This window comes from Xiphias gladius, chromosome 24, assembly GCF_016859285.1.
Source record: "Xiphias gladius isolate SHS-SW01 ecotype Sanya breed wild chromosome 24, ASM1685928v1, whole genome shotgun sequence".
Classification (NCBI taxonomy): Eukaryota; Metazoa; Chordata; class Actinopteri; order Istiophoriformes; family Xiphiidae; genus Xiphias; species Xiphias gladius.
The window spans coordinates 21,964,289-21,986,073 of NC_053423.1; positions in this window are offsets into that span (position 1 = coordinate 21,964,289).

Below are 21,785 nucleotides of genomic sequence, written 5' to 3' on the forward strand. Positions count from 1 at the left end.
GCAAACAAAATGCCATCCCTGTTTCCCTGTTTCCCTGGGAACCACAAACACACACACACACACACACACACACACACACACACACACACACACACACACGCTGCAAACGGATGTTTAGAGGTGTCAGCATGACCTTGTAGAGGAAATCACTGGCTGTTCATCATGTTACGGCTCCAGCGGTGCGAGGAGCAGGAGTTTTGACGAGACCTTGAGATAAAATCGGTTGGTTTTCCACTGCAGGGCCACACGAGGCTTAGCAGGGCCTGGAGAAAGCTGTAGACATTAAGCTGGTTATAGCACAGGATCTATTACATGTCTAGGGGGTTTTTGTGCATTTTGCCATCAATTTGATGCTGCACAACATTAGCTCATGTATGATTTTACATTTGATGTCCTGAACAGTCAGTGTCTGGCAGGATTTTTTTCATGTGGAGTCAAAACATGAATGGACACAAAGACGTGAACATTAGTCTCTACAGATGATAAGGAGGAAATAAATGGCATCCGTGCAACAATATTATTGTTGCACACGTGGAACGTTTTATAGTAAAGCACCACTCATACCGTGGTAATGGTGTGAGTGGTGCTTTACAGTGGGCGCATTAAGAATTTATCTTAACAGTTCTGCAGTCAGTGATGTGTGTTTATCAGCATTTTATAATGGTTTTTACATCAGACCGAGCCAATCAGAGCTGAGGTCTGCATGCTATTTATTATTAAATATCCCTGAGTGTATTGAGCGCTATGCTTTCACATATCAACTACAAGCATTTTGGATGTAACTTTGTTTTTACTTGTACCTAGTAAGAAAAATGGGCAGCATTTTATTCTTATTTTTAAAATGCATATGTTATCTTCTTCTAAATGTCATACAGATACTATATAGGCCTGTACATAGCTGCAGCTCCGATGTATTGGTGTATTTACGTAAATTCAAACACAAATGTGGGTTTTTACGAACACATGGGCTAATGCAGGGACCAAACTTGTGGTGTTCTAGTTACAGGATAGTCTCTCCGACCACCTCATCAACCTGCCATGGCTTAAGTCCTCAGCAGTAGCGGTTCTTGCAGCCGTGCAGCCTGGTAAACACAGAGACGAGAGGAATAAGTTAGCCTTGGTTTAGCCCTGTTTGACCCTGTTGTCGAACTGACAACTGCGCACCCTGATCGGGTTACTGGACCTTTCCTCCGGTGTAGTGGAGGGAAGCAGACAATTTCCGTAATGTCTGCACATTTGTCTTGTGTGGCCTAAATATACGGAGGGTAATACTTTACAATTAAATGTAATAGAGTGGAACAGCATCACAAACTATTGTGAGCTGCAGGGTAGGGTAGCTGCCGAAACAACTGTACAGTTGATGCTGTTTTTACCAGTGGTCGAATGGGCCTGACTTTATCTTATTGTGAAGATGACAGACTTGGAAAGCGTAAAGAAAAGGGGAAAGAGAGAAAGACTAAGACACGAGAGACACATGAGAGGAAGCAAACAATGCACCGTGGCTCCTGAAACTCACTGTCATTTTGACTTGAAGTAATTTTCCAAATGAGAACGAGTGCTCTGACCCGATGAAAAGCTTATCTAATCAGCCTGGAATGAACTCGGCTGTGAATCAATACAAACAGCCAGGACAAATATTTCTCACCAAAAACCTGCGAAGAAAAGCTTCGGCGACGTAACAAAGGACCACGACAGACCTCCCTCACACTTCTGTTCATTCACTTCAAAACGTAAAAGCTGTCGCTCTTTTAAACATAATGGTGTCATTTAAAGTTTCTACTTACAGATTCTGTCTATACTGTAAGTTTTTTTTTTTTATCCGTCTTTCATCGGCATAAATATTTGTCTCTCTGAAAACCTCAGCTCTGTTTTTCTTGGAAGAACAGCACCATCATCCATCTTTGCACCATAAAACGATAAAGCTGAGTTAGTGTGAAATTAGATTGGGTGATAAACAAGGGAAACCAATGCCTAAAGGCTGGCTGAGGCTGCCAGACTTCTCCAAGGTCTTGTTTGTTTCCGTTTTACAAATATTTTAAAGTTAATACCATAATGATTTATTGATAATAAATTCCTCCTTGTTCAGCTTTAAAGGAACAGTTGCACAGTTTTGCTTTCTTGCTGAACGTTAGAGAAGATCAATGCCACTCTCACACCTGGATATTGAACATGAAGCTACAACAACAACAACAACAACAGCAACAACAGCAAACCCTACAAGCAAACCCTGGAGCTTCCTAAAAAGTTCGTATCTCATCTAAAGTTTTAAGAGGTGGTTTTATAGCTAAGAGCAGCAACTTTCTTTTTTGTATAGGTTAATCGAGCAAGATATGACATTTTGGTGAGCTTTGATAGGTCGGCAGGCAGATTTTTTTTTTTACCCCTGGACAGAGCCAGGCTACTGTAGCTGTTCGCCCCTCTTTCCAGTCTTCGTGCTAAGCTAGCTTAACTGGCTGCAGCTCCATATTTACTGTACAAACATGAGAGCGGTATTGATCTTCTCATCTAACCCTCGGCAAGAAAGCAAAGTAGTGTATTTTGCAGACGGTCGAAATATTCCTTTCTGATTACATGGACTTCCTCAAGGTCCCTTTGCTTTCATTTTTGCTTTCAGCTCCTTTTAGGGTGTTGTGCACTTACTGTTCATTATGTTCATGGATGGCTTAATGAAGGACATACATATGTACGGTATAGTACGTGCCCTTGTCTTCGGCTTTGCCTGTGTCCTTCAATCAGTATATACAGTGTCTCTCTTTATATCTTTCTCCATCCTATTAGTCAATATCCCCCTCCGTCTCCACACATCTTTCACTCCACCCAACGCCCCGTCATCCTGTCATCCTGCAGATCCCATTCATCCATTACAAGGACAGCTGTGGTTACAGTTCGATGGGCTCTCCATTTTAACACCAGCTCCTGCACGGCACTGTCTAAAATGGTTCCCCCTCAGAGGACTCACGGGATGTAGAAGCTGCGGGGTGATTTAAGTTTTGGGCGAAGGCGGCCATGACAGGAACGTTAATGGGGAAAGGCTATGATTTAGTGCTTTAAGGTTTGTGTTTCAGACACTTTGTCGACAGGCAGCAAACCTCTGCTGCTGCATGATGTATGAATAGGAAGACGAGATGATGAATAATGTGAATGTAAACTGCATTTAAATGCAAACATTTACATATTTATATTAATGTGTAGCTATGCAGCTGCATCTGGATGATCCATGATGGGTTATGGACTGGACTGGATAATATCTCACAACTGGATCTTCATCTCATCTCTCCCCTCTCCCCGCTGCATCTATGAATGAATCTGTCGGAGAAAGCGAGTGAGCAAGGAAAAAAAAACAGAGAGAGAGAGAGAGATGGATATATAAAGAGAGAGAGAGAGAGAGAGAGAGAGGGAGAAGGGGGAGATCGCAAGTTTAATTTTAGACTCCACACGTAATTCCCCCTCTTTTGCCAAAGCTTCTATAAATAAACTTGACTCTCTCTCAACCCCCCTCCACCCACGCAATCACTGTTTGATGGACTAAAAGAGAGAGAGATGGAGGGAGGGAGGATGAGAGGGCGTTGCTTAGCAACCGTATCCTGACTTGGCAGGTCATGTGATCGGGAGAAGACTGGGACTGAATGTGGTAGTAACACACTTGTGCCTGGGAGCAGGGCACACTCATAGTATCACTCACTCACTCACTCACTCACTCACTCACTCACTCACTCACTCACTCACTCACTCACTCACTCACTCACTCACTCACTCACTCACTCACACACACACACTCACTCACACACACACACACACTCAGATGGATGCAATCACACCAGTGGTGGAATGTAAGTAAGAACATTTACTCAAATAGCATATACAAGTAGAGCTGAAATAATAATAAAATAATAAAACAGTTGACGGAAAATTAATTGGCAGCTATTTTGATAATTGTTGAAATAATTTTTCATGTAAAATATCAAACTTTTAATGTTCCCAGATTCTCAGATGTGAGGATTTGTAGCCTCTCTTTTTAATTACTTTAATAATTGTAATTTACTTTTAATAATTGTGAGTTTTGGACTATTTGTTGTAAAAAACAAGCAGTGTGAAGGCGTCACTTTGGGATATGGATAATTGTGTGATGGCCCTTCCTCACATTTTTCTGGATTTTTAAAAGCCAAACAATAAATCGACAAATCAAGAAAATAATCAGCCGGTTAATCCAAAAAGAACAAAATCATTAATTACAGTTCTATACAAAATGGTAAAAATAACTCCACCTCAACCAGCTGCAACAGTAAAATCCTGCTTTATATGAAAGTATCAGTGTTAATAATCTAATGATATAGTACATCAAAGACCCACAGGGGACATTTTATTGCATTTAGTACTTTTTATTTTGATACTTGGAGTAAATTTTCTTGATTATGCTCACATACTTTTATTTAATAACATTTTTAAAGCAGGACTTTTATGTGTGATGGAGATATTTACTATGTGGTATTTGTACCTTTACTTAAGTGAAAGATCGGAATAATTCCTCCACTGCTGATGCACACTCAAACCCACAGACTAACCGGCTCTTATACATGGGGAAACATACATGTAAAGGATTTCACACTCGTGCCCTTCCTTTTCCATCCATACGGGATATAAGCAGCATACCATATGGTTCGCAGCCTGTATTCGTACAGTCATTAATACCTCGACAACCATAATATTTTAAAGTCACTAATAATTCGGTGAAATGCCACAGTAGAGGACACATAGCTGATGGAGAATATAATCCTCTGTCTGGGACTGCCTGATCCTTTCAGAGTCTGCTTTAACTGCAGTGTTGTGTAAAAGTTTGGACTTGAGGCTTTTGGGAGGAGGGATAATGGGTGTGCTGCTCCTTTAACGGACAACTACAAGAACTGCCTGTACAGCACCCGAGTCTCTTAACACATCGGTTTGCTTTGTAAGATAACATTAAGGGGAATTCTGTCCGACGGCGTACTATCCACCCACTTAAAAATGTGACATGAAATCTAAAAGCAAAGAGAGAAAGAAAATGTGACACCAACTGTTCCACACGAGGTGGTGTCAGTAAAACCAGAATATTGTGGAGGTAATTTGTCAAATGTACCACTGAAGACAGGACTTCTACTTGTGAAACAGGGATTTCAGATCACTGTGGTGTTCAGTGCTTCATGCCAATGAGAAAATACTGTAATTTGTGTGACTTTTCAAAAGTTAAATTGATATGAAAGACAGTCAATTGCCTATTAACTGATGATTTAATTTAATGACAATAAAAAAATTGCTAAATAAAACAGAAAAAAAAAAATGTGGCAGTGAACGTGCAACGATCAGTAAAGTTGTGGCTAAATGCTTATATAATTACATATATACACACACACACACACACACACATACACACATATATATATATATATATGCAGCTACACACACACACACACACACATATATATATATATATATATATATATATATATGTCTGTGTGTGTGTGTATGTATGTATCAAGAGCTGCAGTAGTTTCAAATCATGGAGAGATCTTAGAGCTGGGGCAGTATCTTTGTCTCTATTAGTCTTTGCACATTGCAAATTAAAAACATACTGTGTGTCAGTTTTTTATGCAGCACAGAGACAAATCCCGTCATTATTACTATAATTAGAGGTGAGAATTGGAGACTATGTTATTGTTATAATTAAAATTTTAATCTTAATCCAAAATTAAACAAAAATGCATGGTGACTCTCAGCTTCTGTTCTTTAGAACCAAACACCTTCACCTTGATTGAATTTATCCGGCAATTGTCTATTTGGTTGTAGGCAGATATTAGTTACTTATTTGTCCAATTTGGTGGTGTAAAACTCTGAGAGATCATAGTAAGTGGTGAGTTAAGTGAATGTGAGAGTTTGTTGTGCAAAGGTTGAACAAAGGATGCCCCAGAACTGAGCCTCGAGTAACTCTTTAGAATATTTTAGCTTGGTTGGGTTCACCGTTGCCAGTGAACACAGCATCGTTTTGCAAGTTTGATTTGAACCGGTTTTGGGCGGTACTCGATGATCCAGCACAGTTCCATCTGTCTGGCAGTATTAAATGTTCGGTTGTCTTAAATGCAGCTTCAACAGTGCAATACGCCACTCCTCGCCTCCTAATTGGTTATTCCAACTGACAGTGAGATGTTGAATGAATTTTTCTTGCCACAGCTGCAGTGGCGTAACTGACAGCTAATTGAACTCTGGACAATGTTTTAATAAAAATGAGATGTCAGGTTTGCCCCTGCCATTTCCCCAGTTGGCCACCGTTTAGCTTCGTTGTCTATCGATGCCAGAATTTCACGATCTGAAATGACTAATTGTCTGCAAAACTTTTGTTTTTCTCTGGATTGTTTTGTGTAAAACTCTGAAAGCTAAGTAATGATCAGACCTTTATCTGCGAGCCCAAGCTTGACATTAAACGATTTAGCTTGGTGTATGTCATGTAGAGCAACTCAAAGAACGTCAAGTCCTCCACATTAAATGACATTTTTCAAGATCAGTCGCATGGGTTTAAAGATCAAATGAGGAATTTCGGGTCAGATATGTTGCTACTGTGGAGCAAAAAGAGATAGAAAAGGCTTGTGGTTTCATCTGTGGTCATGATACCACATACACTGTTAACTTTAAACATAGACACATACACACAAGTGCAAAGCAACACTGGGTCACATAAACTGCAAACTAGGCCCTGCATCCACACAATGGGTCAGCGTTTGCTCCCAAGGCTTCCATTACTTGATCAGAGTCCCACTCTGATTGAATTGGATTCAATGAGCCTGACAGGAATAAAATCTCAGCAGCTCTAATATGTACCATCCATCTTGTTAACTGGCAGGCGGTGTAACTATTTTCCCATTAGTCCATTAATTTAATTTCTCAAAGGTTTTTTTTTTTTTTTTTTTTTTAATTTCTAACCTTCCACCTTTTGCTCTCAAATTGCTCCCCTATAAAGGAAAACTCCACTTGTTTTAATGTGTAGTTTTCATTTAGAAATATGTCTCACTTCCACACCAAGATGCTGACGTTTCTCAGTCCAACCAGGAAGTAAGTATTCCTGATCACGCCTCCCGTGGCATTCACCTTGACGGGCCCAGAAACCCCCTCGACACCCCCTCCCCTGCCTCTCCCATTGGATGAGCGGCAGAGCCAGAGCAGACTCCGATTGGTTGCCAGGGCCCAGCCTGTTGCTGGGCTGTTTCCATGGAGATCACTATCGCCGTTTTCCCTCGCCTCATCCTCAAAGATACAGGGAGAGAGAGAGAGAGAGAGAGAGAAGGATGGGAAGGAGAGAGACAAATGATGACAGTGAAAGGAGAGAACAATTAGATTAGGGAATGAATGCGTGATATGAGAGATGGGTGTGTGTATGTGTCAGAATGAAGTCAGTGAAGCTGTAAGGGAAGGAAAAAATGGAGTGGAGGGGACACGGAGCAATTAAATGGTGAGGAATTCTGGGATTACTGCAGTTAAGATGGCGCACTTTTCTGAGATGATGTCTCACCCAGCAGCCCAATTTTCCCCTTGCAGAATCTGACGTTCTGAATTTTTCACGCAGTCGGCTACAGGCATGCTCTCACATACTAATTTTACATTTCTTATTCCTGGAAATCAGAGTACGTCTGCGCTCATGTGACTACCAGAGCTCAAAGGCAAATTATTAGTATTCAAAGAGCCTCGCAAGTCCATTCATAAGGCTGTGTGTATTGAAGTATCCTAACATCCTCTTGTTTCTGTTGCTTTTTAACCACTGTGCAAGAAAACCAGATAACTATGCACTCTCAAATCGGTATTTTCACCATCGAGATGAGCTCAGCTGTCATACTAACACATACTGTATATCAGATGAATAGGTGTCTACATGTACTGTATAATTGGGGGCTTCGCCCACATCGATTTGCCAGGACATAAAAATGTCTCCAAACAGAAAAATGGCAAGTCCTCAGAGTCTCTTTCAGTAAGAGACGGTGGAAGTTAGTGCTTAAAATGGAGAAATTGGGAAGAATTATCACAGCAAGCTTTTCAGTTCATTAGGCAACATCATCATTTGCTGGATTTATCCATCACCATCTTTCATCTGTGAGCACTATTTCCTCCATCAGAGGTTTTTATTTTTATTTTTTATTTTGTTGTATCTCAGCTCAATGAGTTCCTGCACTGAAGCATTATAATGGCATCTGGTGTGATTCATATGAACCCAGTGTGAATTCCAGCCTGAAGTAACCAGCAGCTGTTTTGGCAGGCCCAAGAACGAAATCAGACGCAATTATTTAGCCCACTGATATGGTTGCTCAGGGAAATTTGAAGGCTAAAACGGGGAAGGAGGGACTGGGAGCGACATATGGATAAATGGATAAGCAGAAGGCAGGGGGCAGTGATCGATGATACACTATGCAGAGGTAAGAGAGAGAGAGAGATTGAAGGTGTAAAAGAGAAGAGGAAGAGTCTATATTTATCAACTGACAGCAGGTGAGTGGAAGTCTCAGGGATGGTCTGATTTACCGTCACTAAAACACACACACAGTCTTTCTAATTCACAGTTGAGCGCTGATTTATATCCCTGACATATTGCATATGTGACGTCGACTGCAATTTCCCTGTGAATGTAAGATGATCAGTCCTAAACCTGTTGCCCTGTTGAACAGAATATCTGTATTACCTTCAGTCTTAAACCTGTGGGTGAAGCGTCCGTCGTGCCTTTGAATCCTGCTTTGTTAAAATACAGGTCCATGTTTAATTTAATGCAGCTCTCCTGCAGAGCCTTGCACGCGCAGACCGTGATGGTGAGAATGTTGCTTATTCCTTTTGTCTGCCTGGACTTTCAACTCAATGTGGAGATTTGTAACAGGAACAAATTTAAAGGTTTATTACTCCCTCTGCTCACATATAGAGTAATTTAATACAGTCGCATGCCCAATAAAGCTGTTCCCATTTACATGCTTTTTCTGTTTCTGTTGTCAGAAAATGGAACAAGTATGAAATAGTGACTGAAACGCAGCCCATTAAGACTACATGTTGACCAGCAGTCACTTGCAAGCCATTTCCAAGCTGCTGCTCTGCACCGCCAAAATCCTGATTTTATAACCGGGACGTCGTCAGACAAAATCACAATACACCTAAGTTAAAGACAACGGCTGCGCTGTGATTTCGGCTATAATTTCTTGTAAAATGATCACTCAGAGAGAAAGTTAGAAACTCACTCGTGTCCGCGTCTGCTGCCATGTGGTCAATCGAATGAGACACAGAGAGAGGTGTGCCTGCGGTGGGGAAGCCCGATTTCACGCTCACAGGGCAGCACTTTTGACTCTCTTCTACGGAAAGTAACTAAGGTTTGTCCAGAAAATCACTTGGTGCGTTTGTGAAGAAAACTTGCTAAAGGGGTGTGAAAGGTCGGTAAATCTAGCGACAAAGGCACAAAGTTGGTAAAAGCCCCGATGACGCAATAGAAAGTGTTTGCGCCAAATAATTTTGAAAGAACAAAAGCCAATGGGGAAACAACTTCACCACTCATGTTTATAGGGCTAGGCCCGCAGTTGCGGTCCAGCTAAATACATTGATTATAGATGGAGAGAGCAAATACCAGTAGACTGGCTGAGGAGTGCTCCTTCACAAATGCAGGATAAAAAAAAAAAAGTGCTCTTTGGATCCAAGAACATATCATGGAACTAAAAAGGAGAGAGGTTTGACTTTGCTTTGTGATCACTTAGATTATAGTTGCTTTACAGTTCGAGGTGGTCTGAAATTATTCACATTTAACCAAAGATAATCATTTTTATAATCATAATCATGTCTTTGATTCTCAGAATCTAAGAAAACAAGATCATCACACAAAGTTAATGTACAGTTGTATGTTACCTGAATTGTTATAATACTAGGAGCCATTTTCATCTATCTGTCCCAGTGGAGGGCTGTAAAAGTACAACATCCTGAATCGAACTCCTTGAGACCCCGCAAAACAGTGAGCAAAAAAACTTTCAATAAATAAAGACTACGTAGTTTCTGCTCAACCATTTTTTTTCAGCCTGGCCAGCAGAATATGATGAGTGATAAAGCACTGAGTTCAAACAATACCAGACTACATGTTTATCGTGGCTACATTTATGGCTCAATGGAAGATGAACAGAAGACGAACGATATGAACCACTCCTTTCAGAAGAACTGTTTTTGTGCTGTGATTTGGTCTGAATCCCCCTGATTATTTCATAAGAGTTCTATTAGTGAAAGATCTTTCATTGAAAGCATCAACTGAGGCACGAAGAAAATAGTAATTGAAGGAAATTAAAGGGCCAACATTCTGCTTTTTCATCATTGGTGTAAGTAAAGTGTTTTTAGTCAATGTCAGTGCAATTATTCTCGTGGAGGGCAGACTGCTGCTTTAAATTATATGATTAATTCACATAATAATAAAATGGCAATTTTTAAGACCAATTTCAGAGATACTAAAATCGATTTGCCTCAATGAGCGTAAGAGCATGAATTCCCAAATGTGCCTTATGCTCGCAACAATGTGAGTTAAATGCGTTGCATAATGTCTTACGTCACAAAGTGGAGCCATCACTTTGCTGCTCTGCAGAAAAATGTCGGGTTGCGGGAGGGAATTTAATTTTACAGCCGAGCTCGCATTACTCTCTCTGAGATATCAAGACTTCAGCAGTGTGTCGTGAACATAGACCGTAGGGGGCTCTAAAGTGACACTGACAGGAACAAGAGAGAGAGGAGGAGGAGGAGAAGGAGAATCCCTCTTATCCTTCCTGTTCGTGTGTCTGTGACCTTCAGGTGTACATGAGGAGACCTTTTCACTCAAACTTTAATGAGGTGTGAGGGAGCTCTCCCGCATGCCCTCCGCTTCTTCCTGACCTTTATCCTCCCCCTCCTCCGTCTCTCTCTCCGTCCTTCGCTCTGTGACACTCTTTCACTCTGCCTCTTCCTTCCTGATACTCCCCCCGTGCCTCCATCTCAGATCTACTCAGTAGCTAACTGCTCTCTCTGCTGGAGGACTGCTGAAACAACATCCTTGACCTCTAGATTACAGGAGGAAGTAAAGGAGCAGAATCAAATGGGTCTCTTTAATATATTAGATTGTACGTACTTTGAAATTAAAAATAATTCTGGACCCAATTTTTCAAATTTTATGTATTTTATCTATTTTAACTATTCATGACAAAACAAGGCCACAACAAATAAGTTTTCTGGCGGTAAGGTTTATTTGGACATTTAGTTCTTCGACAGAACTAACAGTATAGTGGCAACTGGCCAGGCTGAAAACTTTCATTGAAAACTTTCACGTCTTTGCACTTTTTTTTTTTCAGATTTTGAGTCTGATTTGGTTCTTGCATGGATGTTTCTCTTCAACATTGTTAACACCGAATCGTTAAGCGAATAATGCTGCCTGTTGTTGCTGCAACGTTCAGGAGGCTTTCTTGTATTCCCCTCTTGATTTGTTACTTGCTGTTTATGGAGAAGATTTGCCCACTGGTGATCATACCCGACGCCGGTGACAGAAAAAAAAATAAAAATAAAAATCATAAATATAAACTACAAATTAATATTTGTTAATGCAAAGTGAAGTTATCCATTACACAGTTGCAAATGTTTTCCTTTTTCAGTTCAAACTTTTAAAAGGCTCTTAAATGGGGAGGGTTAGGTGTACAGCAAGGCTTTTAGCTGCAATCTAAATTACAATTTTCACAATACGGTTATTTCATTCAAGGCTGGATTAACTAATATAAATGTTCTTCTAACCTTGACATAGATTGTGAATTATTCCCTCCACAACCCCATACCCAAGAGAGTCATTACAGCAACGGTTTCAGGCAGAAAATCTCATTCATGAAATATACAGTCATCTTCCCTCCGATTTGAATACAGCTGACTGACTGGTTTACAGCTGAGTAACGACTCAAGCGAGCAGACAGAATGTGAATTACTGTCGCTGTGATAATGACTCAAACTTTGAGCTGTGAAGAAGAAGCAAGAGAGAGCAACTAACCTGCTGGAATTAGCAAACATGAAGGCATCAAGAGACTAATGGCTCCTAGATGGCAGAAATGACAGTGTGCAGTAAAGCCTCAGAGATGACAGACCCAATCAGAAAACGCTGAACTCCAAAGCCTGTACGTCAGTGTGTGTATGAATGCCTGCTGTCGTTTGTTCCGCTAAAACTGATATGCACTAGTCAGATCAAATTAATTTGTGGAAGGAATTACTGTTTAGGTGGAGTGGAGTTTATGGTGAGACGATGAGCCTTCAGTCGTTTTACTTGATTTCGCGGATATTCAGCAAACAGGAAGAAAAACAATTTAAGCAGAACATGTAGAGAATTCCTCGTTGTTTTGGGTTCACATGCTGGTGAAACTCCAACATCTGAGAATCTGAAGTCAACTCATTTTTAATCCAGACACTTTTGTTTTTGCTTTTTTTTTTTTTTCAAAAAAAAAGCCTCAAATTGTGGCTCATTACACACGTGTTCAGAAGTATACAGCTTGCAATAAAATAGTTTAACCAGTTCCAGGAGCCATATTCGTGTCTCTAGGGCTCAGCAGAGGCAGATGGTGGAGGCTCAGCATTCATTTGCAAGGCATTTCTCTAAACCGACAGACAAACCATATGGGTATATTGTGATTTTGTACGTATGATTTCAGGACCATCTCTGCATCTTGTTGAGATATGAAAAGATGAAATTCAGAGTTAACATTGTTAATGGTTGTATAGGTCTGGGGAGAGCTATAATTCATATTTGTCCTTTAAATCTGAAACAAAACTTGAAGTGTGCAAAAGCACCTCATTATAGCTAAATGCTAATGTAGCATGCTAACATACTGATGTTTAGCAGGTGTAATGTTCACGCTCTCAGTTAAGCACGTTAGCATGCTAACATTTGCTAAGTTAGCACTAGACACAAAGTACAACTGAGGCTGACGGGAAGGCCATTAGTTTTGCAGGTATTTCATCAAACACCAACCCTTTTTTGACAGGTCATGAAAGGAGGTCAGGAGGTCAACAAACAGTTTAAAGTATTAAATTACAGTTCGTCCCAGGTGGGTGACGGGGATGTCTGTACCGAACTTCATGGCAAACCTTTAAAAGTTGATGGGACACAAAAAGTCAGTAGGATTCCTTCTTCGGGCACCGTGAACGCCCGCACAAAATTGCATGGCAATCCATTTCATAGTTATACTGAATGGATGATATTTCAGCAGACCGACCGACAGACCGACGTTTTTTATACAACACAGCATTAATGCATGAACTATTTTGGGATTCATAATAACAGATATATTTCTCGACATGCCCTTTGATTAAATCTCACACAGGGGTGGAGCACATTAAAGTGAATCCCTAGAGGGCGACTGCAACCACAGGAAATTGATGTTGCTGGTTTATATTCTCCACTGGCACCACAAAGAACGTAAGCTCCTGTTAACCTGTTACAGTTCACGAGTTCCTTTCCTCAACACTAACTGTTTGTTAGTTGGACAGTACAGAAAAGCTGCAGAGACGAATCTAAATTTCTATTCACCCTTAATAACCTCTTTTATGATTATTTTAATCTTTGGAGAGGCATTCACTCCTCACGCCGGTTTTGGTTTAGATTATGACTTCAATTCCTCTAGTTGTGGGTCACACAAGAATTTTCAACTCAAAAATAGTCCTAATGGGAGCTACATTTCATTGAAGGTTGATATAAAAAATATTAATTCACAACTTTTAATTGTAACACTTGTAACCATAAAACACTTTGCATTTTGTCGCTGCGGACTGGTTTGATCCTGTTTTTATTTTTCCCTGGAATTAATGATGATCACCATCTTCTTTAATCTGTCTTTTTGTTTTCATTATCACTCCCCCTGTTTGTACATTATGACACTTCAGTGTAATATAAACTTTAAACAGATTGGATTTGACAGCATATTTAGACATAAATTGCCTCAGGGTGGCGACTGCTCCCAACTGCACTTCCCCAACTTTGACACAGGGGAGCAGTGTTACTACGGGTGGCTGCTGAGAGGCTTGACTGCCAACTGTGCACATGTACACAGACAAAGACACAGACACACAGAAACACACGGATGCATACGCACACACACACACACACACACACACACACACACGCACACACAAGCACATACACCGTCAATAAAATCGGTCGGGTTTGGGTTCATGGTGCTTGACAGCGCGTCACCCTTGATCTCCTTTCTTTACTCAAACTGCTCCTGCAGGAGAGAATTAAAAAAAGAGCCACAAACAGAGCTGTTTATCAACTCTGGGATACGTGTTTGTTAAGAGTGTGTGTGTATGTGAGTGTGCATGGGATAGTTTCCACAATGTGAATAAGTGTGGCTTACTGTGTATGCATGACTGCCGTATGTGTGGGTAGGTGGAGAGTGTGTGTGTGTGTGTGTGTGTGTGTGTGTTAAAGTGTACTTGTGTGTGAGTAAATGCTGTTAAGCGCATGAGAGAGTACGTGAACAAGCGTGTAGAGGTGTTGTGGGAGTATTTCTGCATTTATGAAAATGAATGATTTCATGTGAGTGTCAGAATGTCAACATGGTGGTGTGTGTGTGTGTGTGTGTGTGTGTGTGTGTGTGTGTGTGTGTGTGTGTGTGGGCATGCACACGCGATTTGTGCGTGTAAAAATTTCATTTGTTGTTCCTGTAGTGACAGTCAGAACTAATCTTCCAGCGAGAAAAAGAACACCAGCATCCCAGTCTGTGATAGCCATGTACACACACACACACACACACACACACACACACACACACACACACACACACACACACAGACACACACTTTGAATCCTTGGCACTGACTGAATTCAATTATAATTTACAACAGGATCAACGTTTGACACATACATCTCTCTTTGTTTGGGCCGTCTAAATTCAATCCGAGTTTGAACGTCTTCCTGATATTTTTACATGCACTCACCGACTCACAAACTTGCGCGGGGCTAGTGGTTCACACACACATCAGAGAGAGGCTGTGGTGTCAGCACATGCCAGATGTGTTGTTTGCTGTCTTTTTTGGAGTGGAGATTCACTGCGCAAGCCACTGGGACTGACTGCTTTGCCACCCCGAAGAAAAGAAAGAATAAAGAGACTAAACCCACAAATCACAACAAAGTCCACAATCTGTCATCGATTTTTACCTGCTAAATCATGAGGGGGAGACGTTTAAGGCAGGAAGAGCCGCAGTAAGGAGGACTTTTAAACTTTCAGATAAAGGCTGCGTCCTCCTCCGCCTGGGGACTCAGCCGCAGCGATAGCATCTGTGCTGAGGAGTGGCTATTGTTCTGACTGCAGCAGCATTTTCTATGTCGTCAGTGTCTAGGGAGAGAAAATGTCATCTAGCAAGTGTGAATGTTACAGCTGATACCATTTCTAATAGGATACGAGGCCTGTGTGGGCAGAACTTGACAATAAGCTGACTTTTAGAAATCAAACGAGCTGCCGGAATTCTCAAGATGAGGCCATGCTCGCTAACAGCTGTGTCATCTTTTTGGTTCAGGACAGGTAAGGGCTGCAGCTCGGGAATATCATCAGCTAATCTACTGATTAGTTTTTCTGATTACTCACATCTCTAATTTAAAACCGACAGTGTTCGAAAATAGGATATATACCCAGAGGAAAACGTGGAACAAACACCAAAAAGAACAATCAATACTTCGACTAACAGTAATCTCAGTCATGTTGCGTCCTCTTTTCCGCCATGGTAGCAGCACGGGATGGCAATTTTGTTTATGGCCTGTCCGTCCACCATCTTGCTCCACACTGGAACATCTCAACAACAGCTATCGGAGGAATTGCCATGAAAATTTGTACAGACATTTTATGGTCCACAGAGGACGACGCCCGGGAGCTTTGGGGATCCAATGACTCTTCCTCCAGAGCCATCACTGTCGCAAAATTTTAATTCGTTTGGTTTCCTTCGGTCTAAATACTTGCAAAACTAATGACATTCCCATCAGCCTTAGCTGTACTTTCTGTTTGGTGCTAATTAGCACGTTACCATGCTAACATGCTAAACTACAGCGCCAAACACAATAAACATTCCTGCTAAACATCAACATGTTAGCATTTGAAGTACAATTAAGGCAACGCTGTTCCTAGGGAAAATACAGTCTCACCAAGCTGCTATTGGCGCTATAGACGCTTGTTAAAACACTCATGTCAAGATACAAGCAGAAACTACTTTCTGACCTCACAGCGATAACCCTGGCAGAGCCCGATGCACAAGAGGGATACTTTTGAGACATTCGGGCAGATAAATGAAGCTGCATCAGGGGAATGCGTGTGCCACTGGTTTAATCCTGCCAGTAATACAGGAGGAGGATGGGGAGATGGCAAGCAGCAGGCAATCTATGGTACTGTTTAAACAATAGACCTAGTCTAGTTGAGCTAGATGAAAACAATTTGCAAATAAAAAGCCAAAGCTAGTTTTTTGTCATTTCATTAACAAACCGCCGCACTGACAACTTTGAAATTGTAGAATCCCACTATCGTATATGGTATATATATATATATATATATATATATATATATATATATATATATATATATATATATATAGGTATATATATATATATATATATATATGGTATATATATATATATATATATATATATATGGTATATATATATATATATATATATATATATATATGGTATATATGGTGTATATATATATATATGGTATATATATATATATATATATGGTATATATGGTATATATATACGTTATGAGTGACTCAGCACAATCGCTGCCGTCTCTCACCTGAGGAAGATGGCAATGCATTGTTAGAACAAGCGTGTTTGAGGATTACAAAATTAAGGCTTGTAGAACTTGTAGTCCAACCGAAGCAACAAGTAGACAGGATTTTACGTGTGACCGTTTGTTTTTACCTGATATGTAGATAGTTGGATCACTCGGTTAACTTCAGATAGTTCTGAGCTTAGACAGAGTTGTGCAGCAGTTGTTTACTGAAGTAGTCTTTAGATTCACATTCTTCCATGCCTTCTAGAAACATTTCAAAAATCACATTCGAAATGTCAAGTATAGCCACTGGATTTCTCCCAGCTAGAAATGGCTGGGGTTTTAGCGAATAAAATATATCTGTTGGGTATGAAATATGTTTTTGGCCATTAGTTATTTTCTTTCACAGGCTGGAAGAGCAATTTAAAATCAGTTACACACTTTTTTTCTCTTGACAATGTTGCTTTTTAAAAGGGTTTTCTCTATAATTATCATTTCTCAACTGTACTAACCTGGGGCATTCTGCTTCACAACTCTCATTACATTTTATCCACCCATCCTATCTCTCTTTCTCTATCTGTCTATCATCATAACCACAATAATTAATCTCCTACTGTGATTAAGGATTTATTGTGCGTTGATCTTTGTAATTTTTCAAATCAAAAAGGAAACCTCCATAACCTGATTATTTTTCCTCGAGACTACCTGTCAACAAAATATCTCGAACCTTTACCTGTTCCAGATGATAAGGCAAAATAAAACAGGATTTTTAAATCACTTGTGGAATGTTGTGGATTCTCTTTTTCTCTGGGGCCATTTTTTCTCGGCGGGGCTCAAACACAACAGGGGGCGTTTTCCTGCTCCTATTCCATGCCATTTTTCTCTCTCATCACATCTCTCCCACTCACTATTGACTAGCTCATTGATTCAGCGGCCCACACTCCCTTGGTCTATCTCACTTTCCTAATCTCTCTGAGTCTACCTCTCCACCTATTACACTAATCCTTCTCTCTTGCAGTTTCTTTTCTCTCCCTTTCTCACATCTCTACTCTCGATCAAGGGCCTTTTTCTCGCTCTCTTCATCTCAGCTATTGTTCCTCTTTTTGGTGAGATTCCCGAGTGGTTTCATTAGTGTCAGTAATGCAGGCTGATGGTGGTGAGCAGATGTTGGTTGCTACGAAATACAAACTGTTTTTAATGCACGTAAATCCACAAAAGTAAAGCTCATGAAAGTTTCGTGAAAATTACAAATTGAATAAATTGTCGGCACGTATGTCAAAATGTCACACTGGTGGCAACAAAGTTTAGAGCAGACCTAAAACGCTGAAGTCTGAAGGTTTCTGTACATCCCCGTTCAGCAAGAAGAAACTGAAAGGATGTTCAACAAAGGGGGCAGGCAATCCAGGCACGTCTCATAATACAGTCACCAACACAAGGTCCGCATGTGTCACACTTCTACAGCTTCTGCTCGGGGATTTCACGCGACTTAATTTCTCACGTCCTCAGAACGGCAATGTTTTTCAACAGACACACACCCACTGTTAGCTGGTGAGCTGTAGCCAGCATTAGCCAGCGTGAGCCGGTCAGTCGGTAGCGTTTGGCGAGCTGACTACCTTTAACAGGTATTCTGAGGCCAAAATGTAAGAATAGAAATGACAGGTCTGTGAGTTTTGTACTTATTTATTTTTACGTCCCGCCACCACGGTACATTTTATGCGGGACATCATGTCGTCATGCTGGCGCCTGTGACCGTGCAGACATGTTCTTGTGAACACAGTAACTCGGGAATGATACAGTCATGCTTAAACCACAGGTACTCCGAATAGAGCGGAGGATCTGATTAGATTCTGGTGTGCCTTGCTGCATACAGTCGCATATTAATGAGGCAAATGATGAGACCAAGGAGACTTTTTTGAAACCTCTGTTAGCGCTGTTGATGACAAATTACTAGTACTGTGAGCGTGTGTGTTCATCTGTCATGGAGATCTTTGCGGGACATAATGCAATTCAAGTGCCTCTTCGCATTCTTATCTCGATACATTTCAACATCAGTTCATCAATTTATTCTCCTGTTCTAAATAAAAAATAAAAACCTTGTAGACATACTTTTATATCAACATATGATCAGAGGTCATCAGAGAGGACAATACATTTAGAATTTCATTGTACAGTTCATCACATTATCTATGCATATGACTATAACTGTGCGTTAAGACAGAACTAACAATTGGGCGACGACGCATCTGCATGAGCGGAAATGTTTTAATTTGGTGAAACTGAGACCGGGGAGTCTGAGATCATGCAGAGGCTGACCTACCACAGAAAGACACACTCGCATGTCCGTTACTACCTAGCTTACAACTAGTACATCTGCAGAGTTGCTACATTTGCTGTTTCGGGAAAATAAACACATACTGCACGAACGGTCCAGCAGTCGAAATTTTTTAACGCTTTTGAACTTGGACAGTGACCTTTGAAATCACAGACACATGCCAAAACCAAAACATGACATGCTGCAACTATTCATGTGCTGTATGCCATCCCTGAAGAGGACACGTGTCAGGTCACTGGGATACGCCGCTGTCCTATTTCCAAGTGCTGGTGCTCACCGACACTTGGAAAAAGAAGCGATTGTTATTATTCTCACTCCCTGTGCGGCATGTTTGATGGGTTTTATGGGTGTCAATTGTACTGCGTAAAATGACATTTTAGTTTTTTCTTTCTTACGGAGGGTCCATCAGTCTGTCCTCCTCCCTCCGTCTCAGTTTGAACCCTGCTTTCAAACGTAGCTCTCCAACAGAACGTTCGGTCTAATTTTTTAAGACCGGGACAAATTGTGAAGATTCATAATCATCATCCCTCAAACCTAAAATACCACTAGATATTTCAGCTTTGATTGATACCTGATGTCAGTTGATGGAGAACTCTGGTTATGCGCAGCCTCTCGACACTAGCTGTGGCCCTGTGGTTTCATCATCCTGTGCTGTTCAAGATCTAATGTTACCGCCCATCACATGACAGTCCGTAACGCTGATGTGAATTAAACCCCTCCGACCCTCTCCTCGCTCACTTCATATCCTCGTCAAGAGCAGAGCGCAGCAGGGACCAGGATGAACTTAATGATACAGTTAATTAGCCACAAAAGTGAACAAATGCTCGCTGACAGTGAGGGTGTCTCAAATAATCTGATCTGACAGGGCTCAGCTCAAGAGCAGAGCTAAACTATAGACTTAAGATAAACACCTGTTACCACAGAACAGAAGTCTTAAAATAAAGTACACACCCGCTCAAACAGGATGGAAATCTTAAATCCTACGGATTTAAAGACCCAAAGTTTTACAACATAAAGACAGATAATCATAATTCATCTTTTGTCCCATGTTCTCGTTAATTTGATGATGCCAGTTACTCCAATGCATCTGCACGTACGGCTTTACAAGGCAATGTTTTTCTTGTAAAAAGTCATATGTCTTATACGTCTAAATTGTAAACTGGAGCTATCCTATAGATTCCCCCCCCCCCAAAAAAATCCTCAGAATTTTTCAGTTTGTCAAAATAATCATTACTTTGGTGCAACAGAGCACTCAGTAGCCTCAAATCTGCTCCCCTAAATGATAATTCAGAACATAAAAGTGACATTTCCTAAAGAGCAAAGATTAGACCGAACTCACCAACAATAGCTGAACCTCATCACGAACACGGATCTAACGACATCACATTAAAGGATTTCTGGCTACCGAGGTCTTCCAAATTTAAATTGGTAGCTACTGTACTACATTCAGGCCTGCTTAGTGAAAACACTTTAATTTGGGTTCTAAAAAGCCATAGGTGAAATGTCAGGTTCAGGTGCAAGCTCAAGCAATGACTTATGAGTAATGAATGTTTTTGACCATGACTGGTGTTTTTGAGTGCAGGATGAAAATGCTGGACAGTAGGTTTATGGATGTGATATTTCTCAGCTGCTTTTTTCCTCTCTGAAACTTCCCTTTCAGCGCTTGACCTTGGTCAATATTGAGTGTTCAGCGGGGCTGCTTTTAAGGTGGAAACGTTTCAGAGTGGAAGAGGGTGTTTTCTTACCGTAACATTTTGGCAATAAGGTTGCCACATTGTAAGCAGAAATGGTTGAAAAAGATTGAGAGAAAGTGGGTAGCAGTAAGGTAAATAAAATGCAGAATGCAGTGAACATCACAGACAAAGAAGATATCACTCATTCACTGTTACAGTGTGAACGTTACTCTGACATGCGGATGTTGGTTCCTGCTGAACGGTTGTAAAAATGATTTGTTAGTTGTAGGTTTTAATTGGCTGATCACCTGAAAGGTGTACTTGGAATTGCTGCAACTCATTTTTAGATGGAAGTAAATCACATTTTGGTGTGACACTGGGCAGCAAGAAAACAGAAGTGCAGTTATGCCAACTTGTTGTTTTAAGAGGGACTTTCATGGAGAAACTAGAGACGGGGGACAAATTAAAGGAAAAACCTGAAAAATAAGTGGAGAAACAGGAAAATCCATCCATAGGGCACAAAGGGTCACTGAATGGTTTGATGAGCATGAAAATTACGTGAATGATATGCTTTGGCTTTTGCAGTCACCAGATCTCAAACTAATTTAACACCTATGCCCAGCTATTGTTAGCTAAACAAGACTAAGTCAAAGCCTAGTATATGGCTAGTGTGGTCATTGTGCGAAATTGAGGACGTCGTTGAAAACTGTTGTAAACAACTACTTCCAATGGAAAGTAAAGCCTGCTTGGAAAGCCGCTAAATGTCAGCAGATGGTGTAATACGCAAAACTAGCATAACCATCACGTCATTGTGTCGTATTTTCATTCTGCCTAGTGTCGGCAGGTTTCAGCCTTTTAACTGCTTCTCCCCGAGTAAGACGCAGACATGTGTTCTTGCGGAGGGAAAGCCCGACCTCGCGCTCGCGGGACAATACTGGCGTCTCTCTTCTATGGAAAGTAGCAAAGGTTTGTCCAAAAAGTTGGTAGATATGTCGCTGG